At 41.9% G+C, this 21,991-nt stretch overlaps 1 protein-coding gene across 4 annotated transcripts in view; it reads right to left on the reverse strand.

Moving 5' to 3' along the window:
• LOC132834289 (WD repeat-containing protein 72-like) overlaps positions 1-21,991 on the reverse strand; it is a 314,345-nt gene that overhangs the window by 210,584 nt on the left and 81,770 nt on the right. The window lies entirely within an intron of this gene.

The raw sequence follows: 21,991 nt of genomic DNA on the forward strand, positions 1-21,991 counted from the left end.
ACTGGGTAATGACAATACTGTTTACTTCATTCAAGCCTCACAATCCACACCTTTACTCCTCCTTGTGTTTTAATCAAAATGATAATACAGAAGACAATTAAAGCTTCACGACTGAAAATGAAATTGATCACACAACAGAGGGGACAACACCTTTCATATGCTTCTTAATTTTATGGTCAAAATCTAGTTGAACACTATTTTACTTACCATTATCACAATATATATTCCTCATGTTATTACTGAGCAATTTGAGGTTCTATACAGTGTGCAAAAATTGCAGGATATTATTTTTTGTTTTTCTATGACGATTTTACGCACATGTAGAATACTCCAGACATTTATGAACAAGAACTTATATAGAATTAACAGCAGAGAAGCCAGCCAAGTAATCTATCAGTGTCTATATTCCACAAGAGGCCCATTTCCATTCTATTAATTCAGCACAACTTTATTTTCCTTACTATTTCATGCATTTAACTAGCTGTGCTTGAAATGCTAATCAGCTCAGTCATTGTGTGGTAGTGAGTTCCACATTCCTCACCAATTGTTTAAAATATTCCACAAGCAACTTTACCCAATTTTCTTGAAGTAAAAACAGATGCTTTTCAGCAGAAAGCTGAGTGTTCTAAATGCAAAATGTCACAGTCAACGTGACACCTAATAAATGCCTTTGCTCTTGAGGAGACCATTACTCATTTGTGACTTTGTCACTCATGAGTTATCTGAATTGGCATCACTCATGGACCATGTATCATTTGCATTATGACCTGTTCTGATATATCCTCAGTTTTTTTTAATTTAAAAAGAAATCTCTCTGAAGGCACATAAAATATAATGGTACTATAAAACTAATTAAACATTCTCAACAACTGATATGACATGCACTAGCTTTAGGAACACGAATGCACAACAGATAATGTCTATGTTAAAATCACTGGAAGTAGTTTCTGCAGCTCAGTGCATGTGGGAGTAGCTAATAAATCAAGTACCGGTATTGACTAATGTAACTAGTTACATTACAAGATGTCACACTTCCTAATTGGATGGGGATAGAAAATCATCAAGCAGAATTTGCACAAATGACTTTCTGTACTCAATCTTGATAAACACTTCCACATGCTTTCAGAACAGAAACTGAATACACTATGTGGAAATGTAAATCTTCTTGTACTAAAGACCTTGTGTTGAATCATCATCCATTTTTAGGATATGTAGTTTGGGTATTCTGTTGGCAGAATGCTTCCTTGGCTTCACTTGCACAGCAAATCCATGCTTTATGCAAACGAATGCGACTGTAATGCTGCTCCAATTAACACACAATATTTATATTTTTGTTGCTGCGGGTTATACAAGTTAAAGAACAACCACATTTTGTAGCATTTTGTCACATCGCTCTGAAGTGCTTGACATATAATGAATTACCTTGAATTCCAAAAGCTGTTATGTCGGCAAGCACAGCACTATTTTATAGCCAGCGGGTCCCACAACCAGCAGTGACAGGAATGACTCAGTCATCTGCTTTTAGTGGTGTCAAGAAAGGAACAGAATACCCAACTCATTTGCAAACATCTACTGAAGCAGGCACTAAAGGCCAATAGCTTAACATTTCATTTGAAGGATAGGACACTGTATTGTCAGCAATACTGTCAATGTATGTAACCGAAGTCTACTGGACACTCAAACACAATTGCTTCCTTGCTTAGATGCAGAAATATGACCAACAGAACCAAGCTAACATGCTTTACATCATTGACAAAGAAACACTGGTCACTGCTGATCTTGTAGAATGTTGCAATCAGATATTCTGTGCTTACTCCAGCCAGAACATGACCCATCTATGTGAATGGATAAACATATTTTTAAATAGGGATTCCAAGTGAAGGAGCTGTGGTGATCTCAACAATTGGTCTAGGCACTAAGCAGCAAATCACATCAAACGATTCCCACAGACAGCCAGCCAAGCAATCGAAATCCGCAGTTAAAAAATTACAGTGAGCAAAATACAGATTAGGGACATACAGAAAGTGAAGGGAAAGATTGAAATATCACAAAATAACTTTTTTGAAAGAGTGTCATTTTAAAAACTTTTTAAGAGCGTAGCAATTAATTATTATGGATTCATTTAAGAATGTTGTGCTGTCTTTTGAGGACCAAGCTGATTATTATGTAGTAGTTATTGTGCAGATAAACATTTAAAAAACAAATTACATTACAGTGAACTTAACTTTCATGGGGTTTACAGCAGTGATGTGACGATGGAAAAAGAGAACATTCCTGCCAAATCAATTGTTGGCTTTGGGATGAGAGGATGGGTCTATAGCTCCTTGTGGTGGAGCTGTGAGTGACAGACTGCAGCTACAGGATGCATGTCTGAATCTGCACTTGCGCTAAATCCTGAAGTTATGGTTAGGTTCAAAGGGGCAAAGTGCTGTGAGTATCAGGCCAAAGTGTGGTGAACAATTCACAAATAGTCACTTTTCTGAAAAAAACCTTTACTGTACAAACATCTGAAAGAAATGTTGGTATTTTATTGCACTATGGTATTGGGCTTCACCAGGCCTTTCACTTTCAATCTAAACAATCAATTATCCAAGCTGTAATAGAGAGCCACATCATTTGAGGACTTCAGTATTCATAATTAAAAGGAACAAATTCTCAAAAGATCATCATTAGAGTCAGGTTAATAGCCATGCTAACATTCTTCCAATTGAATAAACAAATCAATTGCACAGGAGAACTCCTATGTCTCTACTAGTGGATTGATAAGGGAAAACTGCTTTTACACACTTCCACCCACTGTCAACCCAATGTCACAGCCCCCATGTGGTACACATGATAGGGTCCGGTCTAACAGTTCAGTTATCACAGTTGGCAGATTGAAAACAGTTGCTGTAAAGCAACAAAAGTAGAATACTGACATAAATAAAATCAATGGGAGGTGTGGTTTTCTAATTCTCTCTTCCTAGTGGGGATCGTGGGATTTGGAAATGACCCTTCACTGGTTTTCCTGAGAGGTTCTGCTCACTGTGGTGAGAGGGTAGCATTTGGAATTGGAATTGGAATTGAGAATTGGGGCTGATTTCAGCTCCAGCCCTTACCCCGGTGAATTTGAGGCAAGGTTATGACTTTCATGAGGGAGCTCTCAAGTCTCCTAGAAATGGGCTCCTTATCCAGTTGGGAGAAGCAGGTGGTTTTTCTGGTCATCTAGAAGGGCAACTTCAGAAGGGCAGTCGGAGGCAGGACATGTTATGGCACTGAGAGGGTATTTCAACAGAAACATTTCCTCTCAGCTATCTTTACAATAGTTTTCACTATACAAAAGGAAAATTGACCAATGTTTTGGGGGGGGGGGGGGGCTGGGATTTGGTGAGGGTTTGTGGGACGGGAAGGGGAAACCACTCTACAGGGCATCTTTTAGCTGAAGCCCTCCCAAAATAGGTAGACAAGGTCTGTAGACACAGTGGTAGTGTCCCTATCTCTAAACCAGGAGGCCTTTGTTCAGATCCCACCTGGTCCACAGATGTGTAACAACATCTCTGTAGATCTATGATGGGTATGGCCTGCTACCTCACTCCCTTGTGTTCACCTCCAGACCCCTGTCACATCACAGCAATGCCATTCTGAACAACAGGAATCATTGGGTGAGTCAGAAATGCTAGTTTGTCCCAGTGCCATCTAACTTACTTACCTCATGTCGGCACTCAGGACTCTGTAAGGACTGATCTCTTGGAGGTTCCTTCACTATAGACCTGCCTGGAAGCACAATGATTACGATAGAGCACATAATGCTCTACCCCCTGAAGGCCTTTCCTAATCTCCCTGCTGATGGTATGTGAACCTTGGCCCAGGTTTCCTTTTTCAATCTATAAATCTCTTTTGACCTCACACTGGTAAGTCCCACTGAATTGTCAGAGGTACGATACTGAAAATAGCTTTTCTAGCGGGTTCCCTCACTGACGATTGATGGACATGAACCCGTGGTCCCACTGCCATTTGGTGACTTGCTGTGAGCTGAGTGATGAGAGGATAATTGAACCTCAGTATCTGTGTCCATTCCTTGACCAGTACCAGATGAACAGGTCAATGGGAAAGTTTAGTGGCTGCTGCATACATTGTCTTTCGGTGGCGGTGGTGTTAATCCAGTGTCCATTCTCCAGTTGGACCTTCAGATCTCAGTACATGGCACATTGTTAATTCTTTCTCATTTTTTCTAAGTTGTAAATATATGTTCTACACATTTCCGTCAGGTGCTGCTATAGTCAGTAGTTAACACAAAGTAGTGGGTCACCAAGTCAAAGCACAATATGGGTTATACCTCCCCAATTTCTCTCTCTCTCTCAGTTCATAGTAAATGTACATGCTGAGTGGTTCACTATCTCTGCAAATTTGACACTGTTGTGTTTTTAAATTTTAAACAAGCAGTTATTTCTTGTTGACTGCACACAGCATGTGAGCAGCTTCTCTGGAGGTATCTCCACCTGCTCAGCACCCAATAAACACTGCCCTTGCCAGTGATACCCAACTCCTATGAATGAATTTTCAAAAAAGATTCACATGGAAATCATGATTCAACTGTAACATCATTCTGATTCAACTCAGTTCAGCATGATTGTGGTAAAGTAATTGTAATTTTGTGTCAGTGTGAGTAAGTGTGTCTGTGTGTGAGAATGAATAAGTAAGCATGTATGTGTATGTGTTAAGAATAAGTGTGAGTGAGGTAAGTGTATGTGTTTGTGTGAGTGTAAGTAAGTATATGTGTGTGAGTAGTAAGTGTGAGTGAGTGGAAGTATGTTAATCTGTGTGTGTGTGTGAGAGAGAGTAAGTGTCTGTGAGTGTGTTATAACAGGAGGAAAATGCAAGCTGAAAGGCAAACAGTTTATAAGTTCCCGATTGGAGGAATTCTGCCGAAACTGACTTGGAGTGTGTGCCATCGCAAGTGAGTGTAAGGTCAGTTGTAGTTAAATCCACTCCTCATATTGGTTCTACTTCCCTTCTCTCTTCCCCCATGACCATGACTTGGGGCTTTGTCTGTCTCTGCCTGGCTCTGGTCCTCAAGTTAAAAAGGCAAAAAAAGATTTTTGAGTTAGCTCTGCTGCTTGGCACTTCGAAATGGTACTTTTCCAACCACACATTTTTGAAACAATCATCAACCTAATACTTTGACAATGATTATTTTAAATGATTTTGCTCAGCAATTTATGTTTCCTCCATAGCTTAACTTTTGTTTTGAAATTCATGCTTGGCTTTGTGCAGAAATGGATCTTAAGCTGCTGCTGGGTTTCATGCTGAAAGGAATGAAAGTCTCACAAGAAGTTGGATTGCTTTTTAACATCTGGTAAAAAGGGTTGTGTCTTCGTCAACCGAAACTTGCAGCGCTGTAAATACTCAGCGTCATAGGCAACATCTGAATAGAGAGAAAGTCAGTGACCTCTCGTCAAAACTATCGAAGATTGTGAACCTAAAACACTAACCGTTTCTCTCTCCACAGGTACAACCTGGCCTGCTGAATACTTTCAGCTGTTGCAGTTTATTTCAGATTTCCAGCATCCCCATTATATGCGCCATGCTGGGAATTTGTTACTGTGAATAGTTTCAACTTAAAGTGAATAAATATTTATCACTCAAATCAAAATGTGTTTTTTTTCCCCATACATAAAGAAAACTTGCGTGAACATGTGAATTAGTTGGTGCTGCCACTGGAAGATTTCACCAGAATATGTCGCTGTTAATTCAAGCTATTCTCAGTTGCACTTGCTTCCAGTGCTTGTAAGGTTCAAATAATGTTGCTATCTAGATATTGCATAGGGCCAGGTTCAAAGAAGCAAAGCCAGTTGCATATGAATAGCTAAGTTGTGTGTAATTGTCAGACACAGTAGCATTTGTCAAGCACATTTTCCTGAAATTAGAGCTTTCAATTGGCTTTACAAATACAGGGTCTGAGTGCAAAAGCCAACATGTTTTGCCCGGAGACAATAAACATTTGCAGATGCTGGCTTCTCAGGTAGAGAAGCAGGAGGCTGGAAGAACACAGCAAGCCAGTCAGCATCAGGAGGCAGAGAAGTCAATGTTTCGGGTGTAACCCTTCTTCAGCCCTGAAACATTGGCTTCTCCACCTCCTGATGTTGCCTGGCCTGCTGTGTTCTTCCAGCCTCCATCTTCTCTAACTTGGAATCCAGCATCTGCAGTTTTTTTTTTGTTTCTAAATATGTTTTGCTCAGCCTATATAAAACAATTCAATTTTATTGTGACGATTGTTAATTTTGAGCACCTGAAGGAAGTAAGAAGGAGCGTTTGAGTGGGGGAAGAGCTGAATAAAAAGCCAAGAATCAGGAGAAAGACCAGGGTTTGTGATTTCTCTCCCTCACCCTGACATGGGATGTAATGATATATCACCTGACATAAAAAAGCAGTTTGTGCTGTATTGGTAGATCCTCCTTAGCCTAATACAGCACTTTGTGATCAGAACCAGCTATTGGTATGAATGACCAAACCCTTTTTCAAATTCCAAAATACAGAAAGTTAGAAAAGTCCAAAATTCATTGACATATGCACTAAATTATAACAGTATATTGCAGTGTGCTGACCTCGAATGCTTGTCATACAGCTAAACTAATGATCAGAGGAGAGGGCAAATTCATTCTTTTATAGACCTCACTTAGGCTCAGTGTGACCTTGTGTAACATTTAGGCTTGACATTTTTATTGATTAGATCTAGCAGCTAATGTATTGTGTGCTGAGGCCGTACCTGGTCCTTTCCCAAGACATGTTTTTCTCGACACCTTAATTTAAACGGCTTTCTAATCCAGTAACTGAAAACAAAAGAAATGGGCCTCTCAGATATGGCTAACAAAAAGCAAATAATTGTTCACTATGATAACTTCCATTTTCCTAATCCTTTTGATGTGTCATAAGGACTGTTAAACATGATCACTAAACACACACACACACACACACACACACACACACAGTCAAGAAAGATGAACTTAGATCAAGGATTATTCTTGTATAACCTTACTTAGTATAAAGTATTACACAGTAAGTCCCATTTTGTAAAGCAAAGCAGCTACCCTCCTAATATCAAATCAGTCTTCATTTGATCAGATTAAATGCTGTAACTAGTCCAATTTACTGACTTGCGAAGCAATTGCACAGTTGACATTGAAATCTGAATTGCGATCTCCACTTTATTTTTGTATTAAGTTCAAGTACACCAGTGGACAATCTAAACTCTCCTGGATCACTCTGCCAGGGTCAAATATGAAAAATAAGGACTTGCATTGATCTGGAATCTGTGATACTCTGAGAACGTCCTAAAGCATTTTGCAGCCACTTAACTACTTCTTTGAATAAGGTACAATCCTGGTTGTTTGATAAGTATCTCATGAAGAACAGTGATATAATCACCAAGAGAGCAACATCTTGCAAGCCATATCAAAATATATTTGACCTTTTGCAATTGATGCAGATATTGTTGCGTTAGGACTATTGATCAGTCAGGAGGACTTCACACTGGTGAAATTATAGAATGGTTATAACACAGGAGGAGGTCATTCAGCCCATGATGTCCATGCTAGCTGTCTGCAAGAGCAGTAATTCAGCTACTCCCAGACGCCAACCTTTTCTCTGTAGCGCTACAGATTACTATTCTGTAAGATATAGCTCTCCAACATCTGACTGAAATTCATGATTAATCCTTAATCCACTATGTTCTCAAACGGAGCATGTCAGCTCCCAACATACTGCATAAGAGAGCTTTTAGTCACGTAGTCTTTTGCTATCCACATCAAGCCAGTGTCCTCTGGTTCTTAACCCTTCCATCCATGGGTACAGTTTCTTTCTCTCTAATCTTAACCAGATCCTTCATGATTTTGAACATCTCTACTGAAACTCCTCTTACATGTCTCTGATTGGCTTTAGCTTCTCTAATCTATTGTCATAACTGAAGTCCCTCCACCATAGAGTCATTCTTGTCAATCTGTTCTGCACCTTCTCTAATTTTGTCACATCCTCTTTAAAGGTTCAAAAAGCCCAGAATTGGAAACATTGCTCCACTGAGGCTGAATCAATGTTTTATGAAGGGTTGATTTTTGTACTCTGTGTCTCTATTTACAGCACAGGATCCTAGTGCTGTCTCAAGTGGTCTTGCCATTTTGAATCATTTATATACATAAAGCCAGACCCAGATCCCTCCACCCCTGGTCCCCCATTAGAATTGGATTCTGTATTTGATATTGTTCTACCCAAAAGGTTTAACCTCACCAATAAAACTTTATCTGCCACTTTCCATCCATTCCAATTTGCATGCCTATCCTCACAGGCAGATGTGCTCTTGCCATATCAAAGCACACAAGGCTATGGGTCAAGTGCTAGAAAATGGCATTAGAATAGTTAGGCATTTGTTTATGACAGATGCCATAGGCCGAAGGACCTTTATCTGTGCTGTAGATCTCTATAATAGTCTGTACTTCTTGCTAAGTTTTATGCATTCTGCAATCACAAAATGCCATAAGAAGTGATGTCGCCCTGGGTTAGGGTGAAAACAAACTCCCTCAGGATCCTTTCCTGATTATTATGCAAAAGTTATGACTGAACAGATACCACGGTTGGACTTGTTTTAGGTATGACCCTCACAGGCAACTCATGAAATCTGTCAATTTGGCACCATTCAGGGATCAAATTCTGAGAGTTTGCACCGAGATCAGAACATTTCCCTTTTGAAACAAGAGAGGTCATTGCAGCATGAAGCCAGGGTTGTTTTTTAGAACAATAGTAAGCTGTTCCAAATAACTTTGGCAGTATTTCCTTCCCTTAGACTTGTAGAAGTCACTGATGTTGCAACCAATCACTGTAAACTTGCTGAACTGAATCAAATGGACCCACATAATTAACTTGTCTTTACGGTCAGTAAACGCACAATAACAGCAGAATGTTCTTTATTTGGAATGACAGAGGGAGCACTTGGGTAGGTAATGAAAGCCACCACAAACTGATGGAATATAGAATCCACTTAAAAATGGGAGTCAAATAAAGTAGTAAATTAAATTTTAAATATTATTTATGTGCACATCTTCATTTCTTATTTTTAACCCAACCTCCAGCCCGTCCATGAAAAATGCATTGAAATGTTCAGCACCAGGGCAGCGTGGTGGCTCAGTGGTTAGCACTGCTGCCTCACAGCACCAGGGACCCAGGTTCGATTCCAGCCTTGGGTGACTGTCTGTGTGGAGTTTGCACATTCTGCCCATGTTTGCGTGGGTTTCTTCCGGGTGCTCCGGTTTCCTCCCACAGTCGAAAGATGTGCAGGTCAAATGAATTGGCTGTGCTAAATTGTCCATAGTGTTTGGTGCATCAGTCAGAGGGAAATGGGTCTGGGTGGGTTACTCTTCAGAGGGTTGGTATGGACTTGTTGGGCCAAAGGGCCTGTTTCCACACTGTAGGGAATCTAATCTAATCACCAATGGACTAGTTAAGTTTGGAATTATGCTTGGCATTGATTGGTTGGATCCAAGGGTCTGTTTCTGTGCTGTATGACTGTATGGCTCTATAACTCCAGCATTCACTCAGCTCTTTATCACAGAGACAGAAAGTAAGTCCCTGGTTTCCATGATATCACGTGCACTAAAAGGAACTATTGGCCCTCTTCTACTTACTGCATTCTTGACTATGCATTTAGTTCAAATATCAAATCATAAAGAAATTATGAAAGGAAGGGCAAAGTGATGGAGGGAAGGGTGAAGCAAGGGGGAAAGAGCTGGAAAAGAAGGGAAAATCCAAGAAGAGGATAGAAGGAGAAGAGATGAGGAAGAGATTGAAAAGAGAGGGAGCAGGGACGAGGAAGGTCATTGCAGGGGATTGTACCTCTGCCTTTGAAATCCTTAGTTGGAGAGATGGTTGAAGTTTCCAGTGAAGATAAAATAACCAAGATGCACTGGTAAGTGCAGGGGGAAGGGGAACTCAAATCAGGCACTAGGAAAATTGAGCCACAAGATGAGACATGTAACCACTAAAGGAAGAGAAAAGTAGTGCTTTTGTGGAGAATGTCATGCCTGGGAAATGCAGTTGGTGAGGAGGTTTACTTAAAAGGAGATAAGAAATGGAGCAGGCGCATCATTAAGTGGTGAAGTATTGGGAGAATAATCAGCGGGTTTGACCAAGAGGTGCAATGAATGGAAGTGTGGGATTTGGAAGAAGAACACTTGATAGTGGAGATCAGGCTACTGTGAAAAGATCTGAATGAATGAGTACAACTAAAGGTCATTGCTGCTGGGTGACATGCTAATTGTTTCCTCCATTGCTCTGCCTTGGCCAATCACAGCTAACTTGTGAAGCAGTCAGTACCCTTTCCTCCTCCACTCTAAATTATTGTGTTACTTTGAAGTTTGACATTCTTGCGTTTACCTTGATGATTGCAGGACAAAGAGCCGCAGCGACATGTCTGTCTTTCCATCAAGATTCAGGTCCTGGTGTATGAAGCACCTTTTTGCTGAACAGTCCATTTGAGTGGTCTGAGTATTTTTAAACACTGCTCAAAAACTGGTTCAACCAGATGGTGGAGGGGCTGATGAGTATAGTATGTGAAGGCAAAGAGCTTGAACATTGGAACCTTTCTACATAAAGAGGATCCCAACAATGTTGAGTGCAGTCAACATCTCTGCTTAGTTTAAGAATGCATTTTGAGTACCCTTTTGGCCATCAGATGGGGTTAGGCTATACCCTAATTAGTTACATAACAGTATAGGAACAGTGCGCAAAAGTGGGTACTGCAGATGCAGGAGATTAGAGTCAAGATTAGAGTGGTGCTGGAAAAGCTCAGCAGGTCAGGCAGCATCCGAGGAGCAGGAAAATCAACGTTTCAGGCAAAAGCCCTTCATTGGGAAATCGTGATGAAGGGCTTTTGTTCGAACCAGCGATTTTCCTGCTCCTCGGATGCTGCCTGACCTGCTGTGCTTTTCCAGCACCACTCTAATCTTGAACATAGGAATAGTGCCCCAGCCACAGGTTAGCCAGCATGAAATTCCAGAACCACTCGCAGGTTACAGTATATGTAGGTATTACTGAACCTCCTAGTTTTAGCCTGTAAGTTTCAAAGATGATAACTTGTGAAAATGCAGGGTGAAAACTGAAGGAGGTGAGACAGTCATTCAGTTGTGTGTGTGTGAGTGTCTGAGCCTGTGTGTGTGTGTGTGTGTGCGCGCGCGCGCACGCGTGAGTGTGTGTGAGCCTGAGTGTGCGCACGTGCACACATGAGTGTGTGTGAGCCTGTGTGTGCGCGTGTGCACGCGTGAGTGTGTGTGAGCCTGTTTGCATGCGCGCGTGAGTGTGAGTGAGCCTGTGCGCGCGTGCACGCGCGTGTGTGTGTGTGTGAGCCTGTGTGTGTGTGTGTGTGTGTGTGTGTATGTCAAAGGTAAAGTAGATTTACCCCTTGTACAACACCACTGATATATTTTTTGGGCTTTATTTCAGGTGCCTTTCCTTAAAACTTAGTGCTCTAGCAGACTGCTGTATAACCAGCTCTCACTCTCTAGGTACCAGTACCTGCCTTCACTTCTGAAAGCAGAGAATTAAATATTACACTTAGCTGTGGTTTTGGCTGTAAAGTGACAAGTGGACATCTCAGTATTTACACACTTAACTATTTCCCCTTGAAAAATAATGGATAGCAGTCAATATGCTGTAATAAAATATGATGGAACTTGACTAACACAGGGCCCCTATATATTAATATTTTTATGTGACTGATAGGTACGGACTGTCCACAGAGAACCTTTAGCCTTTCAATTTTTTTTCTCACATGTTTCCAAAGTGATGATTCAATCTGGAGGGAACAAGCTGAGAAATACTTTTCAAAATCTGATCCGGTGCAATGGGTTCCAAACTTAAAAAAGAGCTATCAAAGATGTAAACTACAAATCCTCAGATTTGGATTGAATACATTATGATAACGGATGGACAAGGGATATCTAAATTTTGGCACATTGTGTATTAAAATAACTTGGGACATGGTCTCTGAGTGAAGCTTGTATTTTAAGCCCATATGGACTGTAAGAGAAAAGAAACACAACCATACATCATAAATTGAAACATAGCCTTCAGAAATACTTGCAATCTCAAGTGCTCACCAGTGGAATTCATGACTGCTATTTCTCAATGTTAGTTCAACAAGACTGACATTAATTGCTGTTCCCACTTTTTGTCCTTCCTTGTTTTTCTTATTAAATTGTTTGTGGGGTGTGGGCATCACTGGCTAGGCCAGCATTCATTTGGCCTGGAAAAGGTGAAGGTAAACTGCCATCTTTGACTGGGTGCAAGAACACATTTAGTGCTGTCAGGAAGGGAGTTCCAGGATTTTCCAGCAACAGTAAAGGAATGCCAGTATAACTTACCTGAGGGCGGCACGGTGGCACAGTGGTTAGCACTGCTGCCTCACAGCGCCAGAGACCCGGGTTCAATTCCCGCCTCAGGTGACTGACTGTGTGGAGTTTGCACATTCTCCCCGCGTCTGCGTGGGTTTCCTCCGGGTGCTCCGGTTTCCTCCCACAATCCAAAGATGTGCAGGTCAGGTGAATTGGCCATGCTAAATTGCCCTTAGTGTTAGGTAAGGGGTAAAATGTAGGGTTATGGACGGGTCAGTGTGGACTTGTTGGGCCGAAGGGCCTGTTTCTACATTGTAAGTAATCTAATCTAAAAAACTCAAGGTCAGGAAGGTGTGTGAGTTGGAGGGACATTTACAGATATGGCATTCACATGCACCTACTGTTTTTGCCCTTCCAGGTGGTGGGGCTGTGGTTCTGGAAGGTGCTGTCAGCTGGGTGAGTTACTACGGTGCCCACTGTAGGCAGTGCATACATAGGGGCCACTGAGTGTCAGTAGTAAAGGGAGCGAGTGCTGAAGGTGATGGATGGAATGTCAAATCATCAGGCAGCTTTGTCCTGGATAGCTTTGAGCTTCTTGAGTGTTGTGGTTGGTGCTGTGTCCATCGAAGCAATATCATCATCCTCCTTACCTGAGCCTTGCAGATGGTAGAGAGGTATTGCGCAGAAAGGAGTTACTTACTCCCCACAGAATTCCTAGCTTCTGACCGGGTGCTGTGAACACAGTATTTGTGTGGCTGGTGCAGTTCAGTTTCTAGTCAATGGCTTTGACAAGGGTGTTGACAGTAAGGTATCCAGCAAATGGACTGCCATTGAACGTAAAGAGACAATGGTTAGATTCACTGTTGTTGGAGATGGTCATTGCCTGGCACTTGTGTGTGGTGATTGTTACTTGTCACTTGTCAGCCAAAGCCTGAATTTTCTCCAGGTCTTGATCCATACGAACATGGACTGTTTCAGTATCTGAGTTGTGAATGGTGTTGAACATTGTGCAATCATCAGCAAGCATCCCACCTCTGACCTTATGATGGAGGAAAGGTAATTAATTAAACAGCCGAAGGTGGTTAGACTAAGGACACTACCCTGAGCAACTTGCGCAGAGATGTCCTGGGACTGAGATGACTGACCTGCGACAATCACAGCCATTTTCTTTTGTGCTAGGTTTGACTCTGGTGAGCAGAGAGAATTTCCCCTGATTCCCACTGACTCCAGCCTTGCTGGGGCTCCTCAATGCGATACTTGGTCAAAAGCTGCTGTGATGCCAAGAGAAAGAAACAGGGAAAGTTTCAGCAAGAGGGAGAGAGACAGAGAAAAAAAATCAGAGAGAGGCAGTGAAAGTTTCAGAGAGATAGAGAGAAATTAAGACAGACAAAGAGAGGGGCAGTGAGAATTAGATTACTTACTTACAGTGTGGAAACAGGCCCATGCTGACCCGCAACCCCTACATTTACCTCTTAACTAACACTATGGGCAATTTAGCATGGCCAATTCACCTGACCCACACATCTTTGGACTGTGGGAGGAAACCGGAGCACCCGGAGGAAACCCACACAGACACGGGGAGAATGTGCAAACTCCACACAGTCAGTCGCCTGAGGCGGGAATTGAACCCGGGTCTCTGGCGCTGTGAGGCAGCAGCGCTAACCACTGTGCCACCATGCCGCCCAACGAATTCTACTATCTGGTGAAGAAAGGAAGAAACATTTAGCTTACAATAAAATCAGATCGAAAGGTGATGTTGCTTGGAGCTGGGTTTGCTGAAGGAGCTCATCTTTACAATGGGTAATGGGAAGCAAGGAAAACAGTCCAAGTATCCAAGATGCACCAAATCATCCGATCAAGATCAGTCCAAGTAAATCAGAATGATGAAGAACTCCCTTTGTTAAAAATATTAGAAGGAAGAAAAACACAAGTGGGGAAACATCAGAGATATATGAAACTATCGGAGGACCACACCATAATCCATTACAACCAAAGGCATGACGTTTATTATTGACAATGACCACAATCAGGCACAACGTCTCAGGAGGCAATGACCCATGTTTTCTGCTCTAACAAGATCTGAAATAAACGACAACCTTCCACAATGACTGCTGATGCCAACAAAGGTGACAACGACATTCATTTATCTTTGCTCCAGTCTACAGAAGGCAAATTGCCTTTGGAGAGCAGCGACCATTGTTACGTCGACAGCCACAACGATCATCCTCCATCAGCACGAATCCATGGCCAGTTAATTTGTTCTCCGTTCTGCTGACTGAAGGAGATGCTGGCTTGGACACGGGAGAATTGCTTGCTCTCCTTTTAAAAGTCATGCTACAGGATCTAATACCTTTGAAAATGTAATCATCAAAATGAATACACAAATGGGTATAAATAAGACAAAGACTGTGCAAAGGTAAGCACTCAGCAAGCAAAGATTGTGAAAAGCAGCTGCAGAAATGTGGCCTAGTGCATGTTGCAGGATTTGGACATTTTCCTTCAGGTAGAAGGGTAAGTCAGGACTAAAGAGTAACATTGGTAAAGGGGGCAGGAAATGCATTGTGGGATGGGGGGATGGGGGGTGGGGGGGGGGGCTATGTGAGTGTTTGTCTGCCTGCTGAACCAGGAATATTCACACAAGGAGGTTGATTTGAAATATGCAGAGTTAGGTAATGAAGATGACTGTTATCAGCTTCCACTCGAAGTTGGTACAAGCAGTTAAAGGAAGCAATAAGAGACATGGAGCACATTGTCCCCCTCCTATGTGGGTAATGGCAAGAAAGATGCAAAACTACATCAAGAATGAAAGAAATCGCATTCAGAACATTAAGAAAAATTTTCCAGATATTCCCCTCAAGCTTGAGGATCTCGCCATTGAGTGTCGATTATCCTACTTCCATGCAATTACTCATCTCAGTTCTACATCACTTCCAATTCTCCTCCCTTTCATTAATTGCTGGCATGTCGATAAGAGGGGATACCAAGCAGCTGCAATTCACCAAACTCCAGTCCTGATCATCACAGAACTTCTCCTTCAGAAGAACACTCATCACCTTCTCAACTCTTCAACTTCATAAGTTGGGGGCATCAGAAGCTTTAACACATTACCATGCCTGCTGCTGCTCGGACTAACACAGACACCACTTCAGAACTTCAGCTCTTTCTGTGGAACTCAAGGATTCCTACGACTTGTGTGTTTCTGCCAGGGTGCTTGGTGCATAGGAACAGACCGGGGTCTCGTACACTGCCACAGGGATGCTTTTGTGCTGTCAGGGACAAATGCACCTTCTGGCTCTCAGCTTGCTTTCTTAGGACACATTTGCTTTAGGTTTACTCAGAGACTGCCAGCCTCTGGGTCACATCACTTTCTCAGCACACGCTCACTTCAGCACCGACTTGCAGCTGGTTCAGTCTGTGTGGGTCACATTGCCTTCATGGCATGCTGGGCAGTTATGGGCAGGCCTTGCCAATTTCTCTAGCTGGCAATGGTGTTTAAATCAGGAGGGAGAGGCAGGCAAGCAGTGCTCCCTGACCAGTCCATCTGTCAATCGGATCGGAGATAGAGATGTTGCTTCAAACAAGCACATGCTTCAAACAAATGGCCATGTCTAAAAAACAAAGGGGAGCACTCCTTAGTGGGCTGGTGGGAGGACTACAGTCAGACAGGAAGTTACTGTCACAGTCAGTTAAGGGACACATCCACTTACACCACAGGAGGTTGGCAATGGTCAGGCAGGGGCTTGGTCTGAGCAGAGTCCAGAGATCTGTATGCTTCCACTGGACCATGGTCAGCCCTGCAAGACACATGCAGGGATTACAGATTTATCAGTCAGGTTGCTGTAGGATCATCACTCTAGGGGAATGGTTACCTTTTCCTGTCATGAGACAAAAGGAGGGAATGAGAATGATGGAAGCAGATGTTAGAGCAGTTGGTGGTTGTGTGTGAGCAGGAGAGGAGCTGAGTGAATCAGTAGGATGTGCAATGGGCAGGAAGGATTTTTCTCCAAGACGTTTTTCAGGGTGGAGCACTACCATTTGAAAGGGTAGTTGCAGCCTTCAGGCACCTGAAGTGACGCACACCTGGGCTTGAAATATGGCAGCAGAGGGCGGACAGTCAGTGCTTCACTTGCCCCAAAATTCCCCAACTACGTAATTGATGAGGCGCGGACTGGAAGGCAGTATGCAATGATGCATTCCTGGCCATTGTGGTCTGGATGCCAATGAGTTTACACTTTAACAATAACTGAGAAAAAAGCCATCCACAGTGTCCCAAGTAGTTGCACCTGTTTGTTAGAAGCAGAGAATATTACATTCAATGTCTCAATGAACAAGTGAAGCAGTGCTAGAATAGCCTACAGTGCAGAAGAAGACTGTTCAGCCCATCGAGTCCACACTGACCCTCCATAGAACATCCTATCCAGACTCACTCCACCTGCCCTAGCCCCTGCATTTCCCATGGCCAATCCACCTTGCCTGGACATCTTTGTACTGAGGGAACAGACTGGAGCACCCAGAGGAAACCCACATGGACATGGAGCATGTGCAAACTTCACATAAACAACTGCCTGAGGGTGGAATCAAAACCAGACAGCTAGGAGTCAGCAGTGCTAACCACTGGGCCACCATACCACCCACTAATCTCTCCAGTAGCCACTACTCTCCTCCTGGGCTGCAACACAAGCTGATTTAAGTGGAATTGCAAATTTAGCAATGGAGTTCTGCATCATCATGAAGCAATAGCTGCCTGCCCTTGAGGGAAGTTAATACACTGTGAGTGAAGTTACTACCAACTACCAACTATCAATGCACCATTTCCACAAAGTCTTCATTAACAAAGATTTAACAGTCTTAAAGTTGCCTATGTATTACCATGGACAACTGTTCACAGAAGCAATGTCAAGAGAAGAGACAAGAGTGAACATTGATTTAGTAGTTTGTGAGGCTGGCGATCTCAATCTGTTCATGCTCTAACACATATAACCTGCCACATTGGGGAACTTTGCAATGGTATTCTCTGTCAGCAAGCTGAAAGTTAAATGTGTAAGACAGAGAGAGAGATTGTTCATATTTGTGAACCAGATGAAAAGGTGCATCAACCAGATGCAAAGGGACAGGACGAGAGAGCGAGTGTTCAGGACATATGAGGGGGTGGAGAGAACATAGGAGAGAGGGGTAGGGTACAATGTCAACTAATTTAGGGTCTGCTGGTTTTTACAAAGATAAACTCAGGGTAGAAGCAGCCTTTCATTTTTAACCCACACAGCAACATTTTTGGACGCCTAAACAAAAGTGAAGCATTAGGCGTGACATATTCTGGTCTTGCACCAGCACAAGGGAGCATAGCAGCTGCACACTTCCATTGACCTGAAGCCTGAGTTAGTTTCCATGACATTTTGTGTCAAAGAGCAATGCAATTTTATAACCCTGGGTTTAAAACTGTCAGAGACCTGCAAGAACAGGCCATATTCAGACTGCAGCATGCTTTCAAAGTAAAATAAGATTGATTTTTGAAGGAATAGAAAAATCCTTGGGAGAAATGAGAAACAGAACAATTTATATTACAGATAAAAATGGAAAATCATTTAGTGATTGCTGGCAGAAAAATTTCCAGACTAATATTTGACTCGTTTGTTTAAAATAGTTCCTTAATTGGAAAACTAATTTCATATATTTAAACCAGAAATTCTCTCACAGTACTGCTTGAGAATGTCTTCAGATGAGACATTAAACTGAAGCCTCTGTCTGCCCTCTCAGTGGATGTAAAAGATCCCAGGACATTATTTTGAAGAATATTTAGCCCTGGTTTTCTAACCAATGTTTATCCTTAAATCAAAATGCTTGAAAACAATTATCAGGCCATTGACATATTGCAGTTTATTGGGAATTTTGCTAATTGGTTGCCATGTTTGCTACAGTACCACAGTGTCTACACTTCAGGAATATTTCATTGGCTTTAAACACCCCTTGATTAAGAAAGGTGCTATGTAAATGCAGTCCTTTCTTTATAACAACGTTAGCATTTTACATAGAAGAGCACAGAAACAAACAATTTAGCTCAACTAATCCACATTGACCAACAGCAGAATGTAGAAATTATAACATGGAGAATTTGGTATCTTGGTTTCAATTTAAAATGGATTTTTACTAATAAAAGTAACTATAATTTGCCTCTTTCAAATTTACCATTTAGTTACAGTAACAACCATCAGACTTCTTAGCAGATGCCTCCTTTATCAAAAATCCATACAGTAAGCTTTGTAGATGGTGACTATATGACTGGTTGCTATAGAAACCAGCCAGAAAGCAACTTCAATATTATTCTGACTGAAGGAGATAGAACCTAGGAATTTAAAACATAAAATTCATTTCTTTTTTAAAAAAGGTCTCTATCCTGTTCTCCCTCATTACGTACATTTCTCCTGCAGTTTATCTGTTCTTACAATATAGTGAGCTGTATCCCTTTCAGGCACATTTACATGTTTTCCCTCTCTAGGCCTTTTCCACATAGTTCCTCTTTGGTTTCACTGTCATGCTCACAACACATCCACTCTCCCTCATGCATCCACTCTCTGTCCTTCCTTCAACTATGTTCAAGGTCTTTACCACATACTCCCATAGACTTGCATTGGCCACACTTACATGCGCGCCCATCTTCACCATTAGATCATAAACGTGGAACAGACATTTGCCATTCAGCCCACTGAGTTTACTGTGCCATTCAATGGATTCAAGGCTGATCTGATAATCCTCAACTCCACTTTCCTGCCCTTTCCCCATAATCCTTGATTCCCTTACAGATTAAAAACCTGTCTTACTCACCCGTGAATATACATAATCACCCGGCCTCTATAGCGCTCTGTGGTAATAAATTCCACAGATTCACTACCCTCTGAATTCTCATCTCTCTTATTCTGAGATTATACCCTCTGGTCCTAGACTCTCCCACAGGGGAAATGCAAGTACATCTTCCCTATCTCTCCCACACATGAATATGCACAAACATTTGGTATCCTTTTAACCCAAGGGCAATCTCTCTCACACAGACACATGTGTGTCACAACCCATTTTCATCCAAACATGGCACAGTGGTTAGCCCTGCTGCCTCACAGCACCAGAGACCCGGGTTCTATTCCCGCCTCAGGCGACTCTCTGTGTGGAGTTTGCACATTCTTGCCGTGTCTGCGTGAGTTTGCTCTGGTTTCCTCCCACAATCCGAAAATGTGCACATTAGGTGAATTGGCCATGCTAAATTGCCCTTAGTGTTAGGTGAAGGGGTAAATGTAGGGGAATGGGTCTGGGTGGGTTGCGCTTCAGCGGGTCGGTGTGGACTTGTTGGGCCGAAGGGCCTGTTTCCACACTGTAAATAATCTAATTTAAAAATGTACATGGCTGCGTTATCAGACATGAATTGTACATCAACAAATGTACAATTTGTTATCATACAATTGTATTTGATATCAACAAACACATTGACTTGGATCCCATTTACCACCCCTGAGAAAAGGAACAGGCAATTACATCACCATAGAAATGATATCATCACAGGAAATGACATCACCAACACAAGGAAACTCAAACATATAAATAGGAAGCGGGCTACACTACCAGTGCTTCATTCGGAGACTCACTGAAGATGTTACCTCGTATGATGATGAAACGCCTGAAAATGAACCTTCCAGCTCAGCGAGCAAACTTACATCCAGAACCTCAACCTGAGCTACAAAACTCGCTAATAATTTCAAATAACCGAAGTTTACTGTATCATCGGGATCTCCATGACATCCAAGTGGTCAGTTAAGGTTGCGAGTGAGAAGGCTCTCTGTTGCTAAGTTTTATTTAAGGCAAAGTTGCATTATTATTTAAGTGATTTATGTTGTAGATAAATAATAACAGTGATCGGAATATCCTCTGCATTACGTTTCTGTGACTTACTGTGTGTTTTTACATTGATTATGTGGACCTTTTTATTATCCGGAATATTTGATCAACTGACTCCCTCCTGGTCTCATAGGTGTCAGTAAATAATAGGATTATTGTTGTGTCAGTGTATATAGAGGAACCTCGATTATCCAAATGTCGATTATCCGAATTTCAGATTATCCAAAGAAGATCACAAGGTCCCAATTCTTGGCTAAGCTGTTACCCGAACATTCGATTATCTGAACAAAATACTCAGCCCCGCGTTGTTTAGATAATCAAGGTTTTTCTACAATGAGAGCTGGATTCTGGGGAGCTGGAGTGCGTTATCTCCTCAGAACACTCCATGCTCCTGTGGTGGGCAGAGTTGGTAACTTGGAGATCGTGAGGACTGCAGACACTGGAGATCAGAGTCAAAAAGTATGGTGCTGGAAAAGCACAGCCAGTCAGGCAGCACCTAAGGAGCATGGGAGATGACATTTTGAGCATAAGCCCTTCATCCGGTTGGTAACTTGTCAATTAGGTATTTTAATTAATTGGAGGAGGGATCTAAAAATAAAGTTTTTTTTAAAAGCTGGCTTCTTTGGGTTTCCGTCCCACTTGCCAGTGTGTGTCACAATATTGTCAATCAGGTCGGTTTAACAAATACGAGCTGGGTTCTTCCCCACTGGAGAACTTAGCTCTGGACTCCAGGGAAATGGTCCCAGAAGTGAACATTGGATACTGATGTTAGTGCTAAAGTATCGATTTATAATAAAATCTTTGTAAATCTCTGCAAGTCTGTTACTGCCTCATTTAAGATATGGATATCGGCCCTCTAATCAAGGGTGGGGGTGGGGCAGTGCAGAGTTAGGAGGTGAGTTAACTACAACAGATTTCCCATACCCTGACCCACACTCATAGATACAGTATTATTGTGGCCACAGTTCTATTAAGTTTCTGGTCAATGGTAACCTCCAGAATGTCATTAATGACAACGCCATTGAATGTCAAGAGACACAACTTACTGCAACTTGAGTTGAAATAATTTGGAGAAACAAATGAGCAGAATGGCAAAATGCAATTTGCACTCAGACTAAAAGAATCACAGCAAGATATCTAGAATATTGTTAGTACGACACGCCCACAGAGATTTCAGCCTGGCAATTGCAAGCACAGGTTTATTTGTCAATTCCCTGCAGCTAACAGAGTAACAGCTGGGGAACAATATAAAGACCAAGCTGACACTCTTGAGAAGGGCTGTGAACTGAATGAAGCTGCTTAAAGATACAAAATGCAACTTTATAGTACGGTTTAGTCAAGGACATCAAAACAAAATCACAATGAGGCCAATGCTTGTGGACTGAGTGCTCTACAAGCTTTTCCTCAATGACAAAGGTGCAATGTATAGACAAATGCTTTTCCTTACAATGTGCAGGGTCTGTGTTTGAATATATTTAACATCTAACATGCGTAAATGAATCAGACTGCGACTCATGATACAAGATGAATTGTATATCCCTGAAATTTAAACATTTGCATGCTGATTTACCCTGTTTCCATGATATTAGGGAGTAAGATTTCAAGTCTTAGCTTTAATCTTCAGACAAATGGGGGTGAGTTCCACATCAATTTATATTCTTGCCAGGACGTATCTGCATCTGTATCACGCATAATGATCATTATGAAAGTGATTGCAAATAGCACCTCAGTTGTAAGATTACCAAAATATGTGTGAAATC

Source organism: Hemiscyllium ocellatum, chromosome 39, assembly GCF_020745735.1.
Source record: "Hemiscyllium ocellatum isolate sHemOce1 chromosome 39, sHemOce1.pat.X.cur, whole genome shotgun sequence".
Classification (NCBI taxonomy): Eukaryota; Metazoa; Chordata; class Chondrichthyes; order Orectolobiformes; family Hemiscylliidae; genus Hemiscyllium; species Hemiscyllium ocellatum.